The sequence below is a fragment of the Balaenoptera borealis genome, assembly GCF_965194805.1.
Source record: "Balaenoptera borealis genome assembly, chromosome: 4".
NCBI lineage: Eukaryota > Metazoa > Chordata > Mammalia > Artiodactyla > Balaenopteridae > Balaenoptera > Balaenoptera borealis.
Window position 1 is genome coordinate 130955416 of NC_138861.1, and position 14787 is coordinate 130970202.

At 39.6% G+C, this 14787-nt stretch overlaps 1 protein-coding gene across 13 annotated transcripts in view; it reads right to left on the minus strand.

Moving 5' to 3' along the window:
* LOC309627583 (uncharacterized protein) overlaps nucleotides 1-14781 on the minus strand; it is a 52667-nt gene extending 37886 nt beyond the window's left edge. For 4 of the 13 annotated variants that reach the window (XR_014243820.1, XR_014243821.1, XR_014243822.1 and 1 more), the window contains exon 1: nucleotides 12870-14736. The gene's annotated coding sequence lies outside the window, so the exon portion shown is untranslated. Of the gene's footprint in view, nucleotides 1-12869 lie in introns of all 13 variants that reach the window. The other 9 variants (XR_014243817.1, XM_082389700.1, XR_014243818.1 and 6 more) reach the window with 8 other exon arrangements.
* Nucleotides 14782-14787: the final 6 nt, after the last annotated feature.

The window sequence follows — 14787 nt, forward strand, 5'->3', positions numbered from 1 at the left end:
CAGGATGGATAAACAACAAGGTCCTACTGTATAGCACAAGGAAATATATTCAATAACCTGTGATAAACCATAATGGAAAAGAATATGAAAAAGAATACATATATATATATATATATATATATATATATGATTGATTTACTTTGCTGTACAGCAGAAATTAGCACAATATTGTAAATCAACTATACTTCAATAAAATTTTTTTAAAAAAGAATAAATTTATCCCTGGTGGTCCAGTGGTTAAGGTGCTGCGCTTCCACTGCAGCAGCCACAGGGTCGATCCCTGGTCAGGGAACTAAGATCCTGCATGCTGTGTGGCACAGCCAAAAAATTTTTAAAAAAAGAAAAAGAATAAATATTGTAATAGAGGAAACTTAGTAAGAACCATAGCTAATGTTTATTATTGTTAAATATGGGCTGACACCTGTTGTAAATGCTTTTCACGTACTATTTAATTCTCATGACCATTTTATGAGGGTATTATCAGCCCCATTTTATTTTCAGAGAGGTTTACAACTTGCCCAGGGTCACCCAGCTAGCAAGTCGAAGAGCTGGTATTTAAACCAGGCAGTTGGAGCCTGGGCTCTTTATCCATTAAACTCCCTCTCAAGAAACCACATCCAGGGCTTCCCTGGTGGCCCAGTAGTTTAGAATCCGTCTGCCAATGCAGGGGACACGGGTTCGAGCCCTGGTCCGGGAAGATCCCACATGCCGCGGAGCAACTAAGCCCGTGTGCCACAACTACTGAGCCTGCGCTCTAGAGCCTGCGAGCCACAACTACTGGAGCCCGTGCGCCTAGAGCCCGTGCTCCGCAACAAGAGAAGCCACCGCAGTGAGAAGCCCGCTCACCGCAACGAAGAGTAGCCCCCGCTCGCCGCAACTAGAGAAAAGCCCGCATGCAGCAATGAAGACCCAACGCAGCCAAAAATAATTTAATTAATTAATTTTTTAAAAAAAGAAACCACACCCAGCTATACTGAGTACTTGCCAAAGAACCTCAAAGAAGTCACCCTATTTGTTTCCAGCAAGCTTCCTTACAGCCTATTTAGTCATTTTGAATGTTCAAGTCCACTGACGTAATCATTCATTGCCCCCATTTCCATGTCTCCTCAAATGCCTCCTCATCAGGGAGGCTATCTTCCTGACGATGCTGTTTGCACAGTATCCTCCTGGTCACTCTCCCTTACACATGCCTGGCTTGGCTTTACTTTTCTTTCTATCACTTATCACTGCCAGGCATTTTTCATTTGCTTGTTTGTTGATTACCTTAGTGTCCACCTGTCTCTATAACAAAAGCTCCAAGGGACTTTGTCTATTTTGTTTACTACATTATCCCAGTACTTAGAATAAAGCCTGGCACATAGTATGTTCACAAAACATATTTCTATAAGTGACTGAATTCTTATATATTTTTGTTATACAATCTAACTTATCAGTAATACCAGAAACAAAAATTAAATAAAAATGCCATGATCAGATGTAATATATAATCTCTATTAATTTCAGTTTTCCCTTCCAGTCCCTGTTTATAAGCAGATACTATTTCTTCTTACAGATATGTACTCATAACAGAGCTTCCAAGATGTATTCTACCTTTTCAGATAACATTATCAGATCAAATAAAAAATCCAATTCTGAATGGATTTTTGTCAGTGACTTTCAATAAATTACCCTTTCAGGCTCAGTTTTGATTTTTTTTTGTTTTTTTTTTTTTAAGTAAAAGCAAAGTTGGTCAAGGATTTTCCATTTGCACATTAGAAATGATTTTTCCCTGCATTTTATATTGGCAGAGGTAGAAATTACAGTTCTAATCCAGTAGTACTTAACTAAAACAAGATTACTGAGATACAAACCATGCTTTCCTTTCAGGCCACCTCCTAGACATCATTAAAAATTTTCCTGGACTTCCCCAGTGGTGCAGTGGATAAGAATCCACCTGCCAACGTAGAGGACATGGGTTCAATCCCTGGTCCGGGAAGATCCCACATGCTGTGGAGCAACTAAGCCTGTGCGCCACAACTGCTGAGCCCACGTGCCACAACTACTGAAGCCCTAGAGCCAGTGCTCTGCAACAAGAGAAGCCACTGCAATGAGAAGTCCACGCACCGCAATGAAGAGCAGCCTGGGCTCGCCGCAACGAGAGAAAGCCTGCGCTCAGCAACAAAGACCCAACGCAACCAAAAATAAAAGAAATTAAATCTTTAAAAAACAAATGTTCCTGATCACTAAAGAAAGCACACTTCAGTGATACAGATCTAGCACTTTATGTGTTACAAACTTCTTCATAAAATATTTTAGCAGTATTTTGATGGATTCAAAGGTTGCAAAAAATGTCAAATGGAGATTTTCTTTGCACCATCAACAAGATGAGACTAGGCCAATGAAACATGAAGTCCGAAGGTAATGCTTACCTGAGAAGAGTTTGTGGTAGGAATGGCATTAGCTGTCTATTGTTTCTTAGCAGCTTAAACAACACACGTTTATTACCACAGTTTCTGTGAGTCAGGAATACAGGCACAGCTCAGCTGGGTCTGCTTACAGTTCTCTCTAAAGGCTGCAATCAAGATGTAGGCCAGGGCTGGGGTCTCATCTGAAAGCTTAATTTGGGAGGCATGTTTCCACGCTCACTTATGTGATTCTTGGCAGTATTCAATTCCACTTGTGCTGTGGATTGTGGGTCTCAATATCTACAAGGCTGTTGGCTGGAGGACATCCTTAGCTCCTTGCCACATGGGCCCACCAACGTAGAAACTTGCATCATCAAAGCCAACAAGGGAGAGAATCTGCTGGCGGGATGGAAGTTGCAACCCATCTAATCACAGAAGCGTCATCCCCTCAATTCTGAGATTTCTACTGGCCAGAGGCAAGCCACTCAAAGAAGAGGATTACACAGGCCCTGAAGGCAAGCAGGTGGGGATCATTGCAGGCCATCTTAGAAGCTGCCTACCACTGAAGTACTATCTCAAGATAATACCATATTTCTTCTTAAAGAGATGAGGCCACATGATGCCACCTTTTGGCCTTGGCTGTCTACTGTTACCTCCTGGAGAGTCAGCATCATCTGGTGTTTTCCCACTTCTGCTGAAGCTGCTGCTTCTGAAACAACCTAAGCCTTTCTTCCTAGGCAAATTTAAGAAGGTGAAAACAAGAAAAAGTAGAAACTTTTCCCTTGAAATCATTCATTTGAATAAAGAGTTGGTCATGATATAGGTGCAGCATCCCTGGGCTTTGGGCTAAAGGAGAGTGGTGAATGTTGTACAAATGACATAGTCTGTAGGAGCCTCTCAGTCAAGAACAAATACCACATCTGCATGTACAGCTTCTACTGCTTGTTAATAAAAGCTCAATATTAATCTCACTCTTGCTTGTATGTAAGCTTTGGGATTACAGTTGGATCTCATGTCTCTTTACATTAATGAACCCTACTTCATGGTTGTATTTCTAATTGTGTGTCAAGTCTAAGCATAAGAAATTGAGTTTGGATAATCTAATAATAGCAGCTTTCTTTTCTATATAGATGTCAATGGCAAAGTAATCAAGAGAGGAAAGTTAAGATACAGAGAGAAAAATAAGCAGATTCACTGTTAAGGTGAAGTTCATACACTTGGCATAGAAATGGATTCCCATTTACAAGAAGCAGGACAGTGTAATAGTTATGAATACAGTCTCTTGAGACGGACTGCTTGGCTATGAATCCTGGTTGTATGATTTTCTAGCTGTGTGACCCTGGGAAAATCACTCAATCTCTCTGTGCCTTGGGTTTCCCCATCTGTAAAACATAATAATTTTACCTACCTCATAGGGTAATTATTAGGATTAATATTTATAAGTGCTTAAATCAGGGCCTGGCATATAGTAAGTGTTATATTCATGTTTCTTAAATAAAAGAATCTATTTAAAATTTTTACTTCATATGACTTCCAGTTTCTGGTCCAACACAAAGTCAGCTTGGAAATGTCCTGCTGTCCACACACAAGAAAAAAGCTGAACAAACTAAAGGTCAACAACTTTTCTTAGATTCATCACAGAAGTGAGGTCACAGGACAAACCACTGCCACAGAATTTGGAGAGGCAAACCGAGATATACAGAAGACCACAACTTACCAAAGCAGAAACTCACATATAGAAACCTCTACAGGAAGCAGCCTGTGGTAAGAAACCTAAGCTGTAAGGGACTAATTGTTGGAGGCTCAGTTTAGACAAGTCTGAGAGCTAAAACTCCAGCAGGGAGTTTCAACGCAATCCCTCTCAAATTACCAGTGGCATTCTTTACAGAACTAGAACAAAATATTTCACAATTTGTATGGAAACACAAAAGACCCCAAATAGCCAAAGCAGTCTTGAGGGAAAAAAATGGAGCTGGAGGAAGCAGACTCCCTGACTTCAGACTATACTACAAAGCTACAGTAATCAAGACAATGTGGTACTGGCACAAAAACAGAAATATAGGTCAATGGAACAGGATAGAAAGACCAGAGATAAACCCATGCACCTATGGTCAACTAATCTATGACAAAGGAGGCAAGGATATACAATGGAGAAAAGACAGTCTCTTCAATAAGTGGTGCTGGGAAAACTGGACAGCTACATGTAAAAGAATGAAATTAGAACACTCCCTAACACCATACACAAAAATAAACTCAAAATGGATTCGAGACCTAAATGTAAGAGCGGACACTATAAAACTCTTAGAGGAAAACATAGGAAGAACACTCTTTGACATAAATCACAGCAAGATCTTTTTTGATCCACCTCCTAGACTAATGGAAATAAAAACAAAAATAAACAAATGGGACCTAATGAAACTTAAAAGCTTTTGCACAGCAAAGGAAACTACAAACAAAATGAAAAGACAACCCTCAGAATGGGAGAAAATATTTACACATGAATCAATGGACAAAGGATTAATCTCCAAAATATATAAACAGCTCATGCAGCTCAATATTAAAAAAACAAACCGAATCCAAAAATGGGCAGAAGACCTAAATAGACATTTCTCCAAGGAAGACATACAGATGGCCAAGAAGCACATGAAGTGCTGCTCAACATCATATTACAGAAATGCAAATCAAAACTACAATGAGGTATCACCTCACACCAGTTACAATGGGCATCATCAGAAAAATCTACAAACAACAAATGCTGGAGAGGGTGTGGAGAAAAGGGAACCCTCTTGCACTGTTGGTGGGAATGTAAATTGATACAGCCACTATGGAGAGCAGTATGGAGGTTCCTTAAAAAACTAAAAATAGAATTACCATATGACCCAGCAATCCCACTACTGTGCATATACTCAGAGAAAACCATAATTCAAAGAGACACATGCACCCCAATGTTCATTGCAGCACTACTTACAATAGCCAGGACATGGAAGCAACCTAAATGCCCATCGACAGACGAATGGATAAAGAAGATGTGGTACATGTATACAATGGAATATTACTCCGCCATAAAAAAGGAACGAAATTGAGTCATTTCTTGAGACGTGGATGGACTTAGAGAGTGTCATACAGAGTGAAGTAAGTCAGAAAGAGAAAAACAAATATCGTATATTAACGCATATATGTGGAATCTAGAAAAATGGTACAGAGGAACCGGTTTGCATGGCAGAAATTGGGACACAGATGTAGAGAACAAACGTATGAACACCAAGGGGGGTAACGTGGCGGGGGGGTGGTGGTGGTGGGATGAACTGGGAGATCGGGATTGACATAGATTCACTAATATGTATAAAATGGATAACTAATGAGAACCTGCTGTATAAAAAAATAAATAAAATTAAATTTAAATATATATATATATATATATATATATATATATATATATATATAAATAAATAAATAAATAAATTTTAAAAACTCCAGCAGGGAGGCACTCACAGGGTGGCTCCAACGCTTTTGTGAGTTTACCTCCAGAAGCCATACCTGGCTCTCACAGTGATGACTGCGGGGGGAAAAAATCTCTTCATGCTTCTGGCAAGGGAAGGAGCCATTATGATATAGGACCAGAACACCCTGTTCTTCTTAATAAGACCTGCCCCCAGCAGAAACTATTTCAGCAGAGCCCCACAGACTGGGATATTACCAGAGCCTCACTAACCAAGGAAAAGAGCAAGACCGAACTCTATCCCCCCCTAGCCTTATGGTCTCACCTAAGGACCATTGTAAAGGTCACAGCCCAGGGGCCCTGGCTCACTAAAAATCTGAGACCAAATCACAGGACTGTAGAATGCTCCCCTCCCCCACACCTTACCAACACATCACAAAGCACCTAGATACTCAGTTCCTTTTATCCTGTACATGATGTCTGGTTTTCAACAAAAAATTACAAGGCATACTGAAAGACAAAACGTACAGTTTGAAGAGAGAGAGCAAACATTAGAACCAGTCTCAGTTATGGCAAGGATATTGGAATGATCAAACCAGGAATTTAAAAGAATTATAATAAATATGCTAGGGCTCGAGCAGAAAAAGTAGACAACACACAAGAACATAGGAGACAGTCTAGAGGATCTTGGGACTGGAGGAGACTTTTTAGATACAACGCCACAGACACAACCCACGAACGAAATTTTGATACGCTAAACTTCATTAGAATTAAAAACTTCTGTTCTGTGAAAGACACTGTCAATAGAATGAGAAGACAAGCCACAGATTGGGAGAAAAAACTGCAAAAGACATATCAGATAAAGTGCTATTATCCAAAATATGCAAAGAACCCTTAAAACTCAACAATAAGAAAATGTAAAACTCAACTAAAAAAATGGATAAAAGATCCAAATAGACCCCTCATCAAAGTTTTATAGATGGCAAATAAGCATATGTTTGCTCATACGTTCAACATATGTCATTAAGGACTTGCAAATTAAAATAAAAATGAGATACCACTACACACATTTTACAATGGTCAAAATCCAAAACACTGATGCCAAATGGTGGTTCCAGTATGGAGCAGCAAGAACTCTCATTCATTGTTGGTGGGAACGCAAAATGGTACAGCCACTTGGGAAGATAGTCTGGCAGGTTTCTTACAAAGCCAAACACACCCTTACCATACGATGTAGCAATTGTGCTCCTTGGTATTTACCCAAATGATTGAAAACTTATGTCCACACAAAAACCTGCATATGAATGTTTACAGCAGCTTTATTTGTAATTGCCAAAACTTGGAAGCAATCAAGATGTCCTTCAGTAAGTGAATGGATAGACAAATTGTGGTACATCCTTACAATGGATTATTCAGCAACAAAAAGAAATGAGCTATCAAGCCACAAAAAGACATGGAAGAACCTTAAATGCATATTGTTAAGTGAAAGAAGCCAACCTGAAAAGGCTAACGATTCCAATCATATGACATTCTGGAAAAGGCAAAAAAGAGTCAGTAAAAAGATCAATTGTTGCCACAGGGGTTAAGGGAGAGGGAGGGATGACTAAGTGGAGCACAGGTAATTTTTAGGGCAGTGAAACTATTTTGCATGATACAGTCATAGTGGATATATGTCATTATACATTCTTCAAAACCCACAAAATGTACAACATCAAGAGTGAACCATAATGTAAACTATGGGCTTTGGGTAATAATCATGTGTCAGTGTAGATTTGTCAGTTGTAACACATATAGCACACTGATGGGGGATGTTGATGGTGGGGGAAGGTGTATGTATTTTGGGGGTGGGGGGAGAGATATTTAGGAACTCTGTACTTTCCACTCGATTTTGCGGTGCTCTGAAAAATGTCTATTAAGTTTTTAAAATCCATGCTGCTAAAATATAGCTCAGGTTTAGACTGTAACTGAAAGTTCTCCTTCTGCAAAATGAGTAAAGAGCAAGTTGGAAATCACTGTGTGGAAGGCATAACTTTGCTGGCACCAATCACACTGCCTAGCACATAGTAGGAGGTCCATAATTCCTCTTCTGCCTCTACTCACTCCTGAAATCTGTAAGCCCTCAGTTAGCAGCAGCCCCTGGGGAAAGGGGAGTGGATGACACCTGCAGGTATATTTTGCACAAAACAGACTGGAAATCCCAGGGCTATGCACAAGACCAGGTATACCTCTTTCTCCAAGAAATTTAGATCAGGGCTTCTCTAACTTTAGTGCATGTAGGAATCACCTGGAGAGGTTGTTAAAACAGACTGCAGGGCCTCTTCTGCAAAGTTTCTGATTCAGTAAGTCTGGAATGAGACCTGAGAATTTGGATTTTCAACTGGCACCCTGGTGATGCTGATGCTACTGGTCAGTGGATCACATTTAAAAGTTGCAAGAATTTTGATGGTTTTTAAAGATGAAATCTTCTCAGTAGACATTCTGGAACTTACAAAGGAGGAGCTTGGGACCAGCAATCTGGCTGAAAGGGACTGAGGAACTTCTCAGAAGGCTGCATCTGCTTGGCAAGCACACTGTGTTTACTTAGAATAAGAACTTATTTGGATAGGTTGGGGTGATGGAGACTATGAGAGAGGGCCTAAGCAAACTAGCAGTCTATGTTTTGTTTCGCTCTCAGAGAGTTTTAACAATATTTTGATCCCTTTAAACAGGGCATGTGCTGTGTAGGTCACCACAGTCCCCATCACTTCCTATAGTCCTAAACTAACCAGCTTCACTCATTTATAATCTACCTGGACCCTGACGTCGTATCACCTGCAAGCCCTGTACTAGCCCTGACCTTTCTGGCCCCTTATAGCTTTAAAATTATCTATAGATGTTATCTATAGACTTTCCTATTGTGGCAGAGAGGAAGTTCCTTCTAACATACAAAAAAGAGCCTTTGCCACCCAATATTTTCAACTACATATCTTCACACTGCAGTGAGAAATTTTCAGGTAAAAATAGCTTCATGAATACCATAACTCCCCACAACAATATAGTTTGTGATGAACACAAGCATCTTCCTTTAAAAGAAAACTTGGTATATAAAACTAGAGATAGAAATTAATACATACATGAATAAATAAGGCAAATTATAATAATTTAGGGTTGCCCGATTTAGTTTAAAAATATAGGATGCCCAGTTACATTTGAATTTCGGATAAACAAACAAATTTTTTAGTATAAGTATGTCCTATGCAATATTTGGGATGAATTGGACATGCTTATACTAAAAAAAAAAAAAAGCTATTTATTGTTTATCTGAAATTCAATTGTAACTTAGCATTCTGTATTTTATCTGGCAATCTGTATTAGTTTCCTATTGCTGCTGTAACAAATTATTACAAACTTAGTGGCTCAAAGCAACATAAATTTATTATCTTACATCTTACAGTTCTAGAGGTCAGAAGTCTAAAATGTATCCCTAAGGCTACGTTCATTTTGGAGGCTCTAGGGGAGAATCCATTTTCTTGCATCTTCCAGCTTCTCGTGGCTGCCCATATTCCTTGATTTGCAGGCCCTCCTTAATCTTCAAAGCCAGAAGTATAGCAACTTCTCTCCTCACTGACCCCTGCTTCTGTTGTCTCTCCCTTGCCCACATCCCTCTTATAAGCACCCTTGTGATTACGTTGGACCCACCTAGATAATCTCATCTTGAAATGCCCAATTTATCACAACTGCAAAATAACTTTTGCCTTACAAGGTAACATATTTACAGGTTCCTGGAATTAGGACAAGGGCTTCTTTGGGGCAGGGGTGTAGGGGGGGACTATTCCCATAACAGTTATTTGAGTTACGAGTTTAGCCCACAATAATATATTCTACTTTTATTATTTTATTATTTCTAATTCTATTTCAGATATGATTTTGTTTGTAGAAATCTAACTGGCACAGAACTTCTGGTTTGTATTTATTGTTTAGACACCAAACCACATAATTTCCTATAGATTTTTATCAATGAGTATGAATCTTCTTTTTACAGATGAAAATAAATCAAAGAAATTCGGTCACGTGCCTGAGACAGAGCCATATGCATAATTTTCTTTGTGTCCAGGATTACCCACATACTACAACAATCAGTATGCAGCAGAAATCAACATGTCCCCTGCTTCTCTTCCCCCTTATTTTGTTGTATTTATGATAAGTTGAAGACTGATAATTTTTTATTCCTCTCAACATATAGAAAAACTTAATAATAATAGGAGAGATCATATATAGGTTCCTGAGCATAGTGACTGATAAGAATGAAAGGGGAAGCTCTTTCAACTATTCAGTGGAAACTAGAGCTGAACTTGATAAGCTAAAGGTTTTTATTTATTATATGAATGAAAAAATATGGAAGCAAAATATACACTACATCTGACTTATTAGTGTTCAGTTGTTGTTGTCTCAGTCCATTCAGGCTGCTATAATCAAAATACTGCAGACTGCGTGGCTCATAAACAATAGAAATTTATTTTTCAGAGTTCTGGAGGCTGGAAGCCTGAGATCAGGGTGCCAGCGTGGTTGGGTGATGGCTCTCCTTCAAGTCACAGACTTCTTGTAGTATCCTCATGTGGTGGAAGGGGCCAGGGAGCTCTGTGGGATCTCTTTTATAGGGGCACTAATCCCATTCAGGAGGGCTCCACCCTCACCTCCCAAAGGCTCCAACCTTGAACCACCATCAACTTTGGGGGTTAGGATTTCAACATATGAATTTGGGGAGACACAAACATTCAGACCACAGCATTTGTCAATGCATAAAATTTTTTCAGATATTGACTATGTGGTTTCCAGATTGAGTCTTGAAAAACAACAACAAATGTCTCTGATAAAATGTTTGGGGCTTCCCTGGTGGCGCAGTGGTTGAGAATCTGCCTGCCAATGCAGCGGACACGGGTTCGAGCCCTGGTCTGGGAAGATCCCACATGCCGCGGAGCAACTGGGCCCGTGAGCCACAACTACTGAGCCTGCGCGTCTGGAGCCTGTGCTCCGCAACAAGAGAGACCGCAATAGTGAGAGGCCCGCGCACCGCGATGAAGAGTGGCCCCCACTCGCCGCAACTAGAGAAAGCCCACGCACAGAAACGAAGACCCAACACAACCAAAAAAAAAAAAAATGTTTGAATGCCAAAATTCCTCTAAATAAAGAAATAGTTAAATGTGTCAGAACATGAAAAGGAAAACGTAAGTTTTTTTTCTTTTCTTAACTCTTTCTGATCATAAAAGCTATTCATATGCCTTACAGAAGATTTGGGAAATTCATAAAGAAAAAAACTTCAAAAGGAAAAAAATTTTCCCAGAATCCCACTACCCATAAATAATCATCTTAACATTTTGCATTATTTCTTTCCAGGATAATTTCTGGAAAACCAATTTCTATATAGACAAATTGCATGGCAGACATATTATATAGTAAATAAAATGTAAGCTTCCATTTGTTTATTTAGTGATCTGTCCATTAATTTCTTTCAACAGATGTGCTGTGAAATAGGTCATTCATCCACTTATTCACAAGGTGCTCTACAACATGTCTCTTCATAGACTTTTTTTTTTTGGCTGTACCACAAGGAATGTGGGATCTTAGTTCCCTGACCAGGGATCAAACCCATGTCCCCTGTAGTAGAAGCGTGGAGTCTTAACCATTGGACCGCCAGGGAAGTCACTCTTCATACACTTCTAATAGAAGTGTATTTAGTCAGTATTCTTTTGGACACACTTACCAAAAGACCAACTCAAATGTATTGGCTCATCACTGGGAAGTCCAAGAATTTGGTGCAAGCTATTTCTATGTAAAGGATCTACTTCTCTCTCTCTCTTATTTCTCAGTTCTGTCTGACTTCATCTTCATCTTCAAACAGGTTCTCTCCATGTGGTGGCAAGATGGCCCCACATAGTTCTAGACTTTCATGGTCCTTAATGTTTATAATCCTAGAGAAGGAAAGACCTACTCTCTCCCAGAGTTCACACGTCAAGACTGATGGAGGAACTTTTTTGGTCCTACCTGGGTCAACAGTCAATGAGAAGACAGGGATGGGGTTCCACAATTAGCAGGGCCTGATCACAGCCATGCCTGCTATTAACATTAACAACAGAATCACATAGGGTCAGGAAAGGGCATGTCTCCAAGAAATAGAAGGGTGCTGGTCAGACAAAGCAACAGATGTCCAATAAAGAGGAGAGAAGATATCAAATATCTTGTTGAAAACCAGGTTATATTTAGACAGATCATCTAGGTCAATATACTACTCAAACTTATTCTTTTTAAAGAGCAGAATGCACATTATCTGAACCTCTCCTCAAATTAAAAAAAAAAAAAATTCCCCTGTAAGCATGAAACAAATGTCCCTCAGGTGTCTCAAAAGTTTCTTACTAAAAACAAGGCTATGAAGTAAATATATTTTATGATGGTATGTAGATGTGAGTGGAAATGGGTTATACACCTTTGGATTAACTCCAATAAAAGGCAAATGCTGTAGTGCTAAAATTACAATAATATAATAGTAAAAGTAGGAAGGGATGGTGGAAATTGTATAAAAGTGGAAGGTGACCGGGACAAGGTAATCAAGCAGTAATCTCAGAACAGCAATCAGACATGGCATATTTGGACAGTTTCATGGGAAGTCTTGCCAAATCAAAAGCAGAAGGAAACTAACAATTTGAATTGCTATTATGTCCAAAACATGGTGTTTGATGCTTTCCTTCAGACCATTTAACACAAAGTAATTATTTCCAACCTAAATACACAAAAGCCAAAGCTCAGGATTATTTAATTCACCTACAGTCCACTTGATCTGAAGTTTATCTGAAGCCAAAGTCCATTTTTTTTTCCACCACCAAGCTGTTTCTCAGGAAAGGACAGACTATTTCAACAAAGTCCTGTTTCCTTTCTGACGGGAAAGAGAAATTATCAAAAGCCCACTAAAATAACCCAAAGATTTAAATGATAAAATTAACAGCCAGGAGTTCTGTTACGAAACTATACTATAAACATGAATTGTGTTGTTTAAGAACTTAAACGGCCTATACCTTGTAATCCCCTTGCGCCTTTTGAAAATCAATCGGCTGTCTGAGCGTGTGGATGTAGGGTCTGTCCACTTCCCTCCTTCTTCACGATTCCTGTCTGCGGACCATGTCAAGCTCATCCAACCTCAGTCTTGCCTCATGTGGCTCCTTCTGCTTGAAAGACTTTTCTTCTCCTGCAGATGATATTCTGGCTGATCCTTCTCATCATGAAGGATTTACTTAACTCAAATGGCACCTCTACAAAGTGACCTCTTCCTGCAATTAGCCCGATAAAAATAGCCTCCTCATCCTCAAATATTGATAGTATTTAGTATGTTAAATTGTTTTATTTAATTGTGTAGGTTTTAATTGTTTGTCTCCTCCAAAGAGGACATACATTCCTTTCAGATCAGGAGCTTGTCCACCCTGTTTATCCAGCACTTGAATTATTCTTGGGACGTGGGAGGTCCTCACAAGTAGTATATGTAATTTACTGAGTACACAGATTACAAGTGGTATAATGATCACTGGTAGGAAAAAACGCTTGAGAGGAGACAGAAGCGAGATGCAGCCTGTGTAGGAGTTACATTGCCTATCACTCTGAAGCAAATGAAACAAAATAATATGTGAACACTGAACTAGTGCCTGACTCCAAGCCAGGCATTGTTCTAAGCATTTTATATGTACTAACTCATTTATATCTCTCATAATAGATTTATCATTGCTATTTTGTAGATGAGTAAAGTGAAGCATATAGGCTACATTGGCCAAGGTCACAGAACAAGTACAGGGCAGAGTCAGAATTTGAGCCTGGGTAGTTTGAAGTCAGTTCCTGCTTTTAACTACACAGGGTCCTGCACGTATAACAGTTCTCCTTTCAATTTTTCAATGGCTTGAAAGCGATATGCATTCAGTAGAAAACACATTTCGAATTCTGAATTTTGATCTTTTCCCGGGGCTATGTATATGCAGTACGATACTCTCTCTTCATGCTCAACAGTGGTAGTAACCACAGCTCCCAGTTAGCCACCTGGTAAACAACCGGTACACTTACAACCGTTCTGTACCCATACAACTATTCTGCTCTTCACTTTCAGTACAGTATTCAGTAAATCACACAAGATATTCAACACTTTATAAGAAAAATAGGCTTTGTGTTAGATGACTTTGCCCAATTAGATGACTTTGCCCAACTGTTGGCTAATATAAGTGCTCTGAGCAAGTTTAAGGCAGGCTAGGCTAAGCCATGATGTTCCTAGATTAGGTGTAGTAATGTATTTTCCACTTACATGGCTTTATCTGGACATAACCCCACGGTAAGTGGAGGAACATCTGTACTACTTGATTCTGCCTCTCGCAAAGAGCCGAGTGACTGGCAGCACGAACACACTAAAGTTCCTCTACGCCTATAAAAATAAGCTTATCGCCTTAAAATAACTGGAGAGGCTGTAAGAAATAAACAACACATTTTGTTTCAGCCAGCGCGTAGGTACAAATTGCTAATCCTATCAATTCTTATCAATTTTTCAGGTCCTCCGAGGTTTCACCGTCAGCCCGTAAAAATACCCAAGCTCACCATCTCAACTTTCTTCTCTCCCCTCCACTCCACTTACGCCGGCTCATTCCAGTGTTTCTCCAGTGAATCTGCTGAAACTCTGCCTCTACAGCATTTTAGTGGCCAAATCTCAACTTCCTCATCTGTAAAATAGCAATAATACCTGTCTAGCCTACTCCGCTAGAACTGAGGATAGAGTGAAGTGTGAGAGTTGCTCTACTGATATTAATTTGTATCACTGGTGGTTATTTCGGGGTCCTTTTCTCCCCTACACTTTATAAGAAAAGAAACAGATCTTTCCGTTCAGAACTTCGCCTCCTCTCGCTTCTCCAGCCAGCTCCGGCTGGTCCAACCTTGCTTTGAGCCTGCGCACTAGCGGCGGTCCCC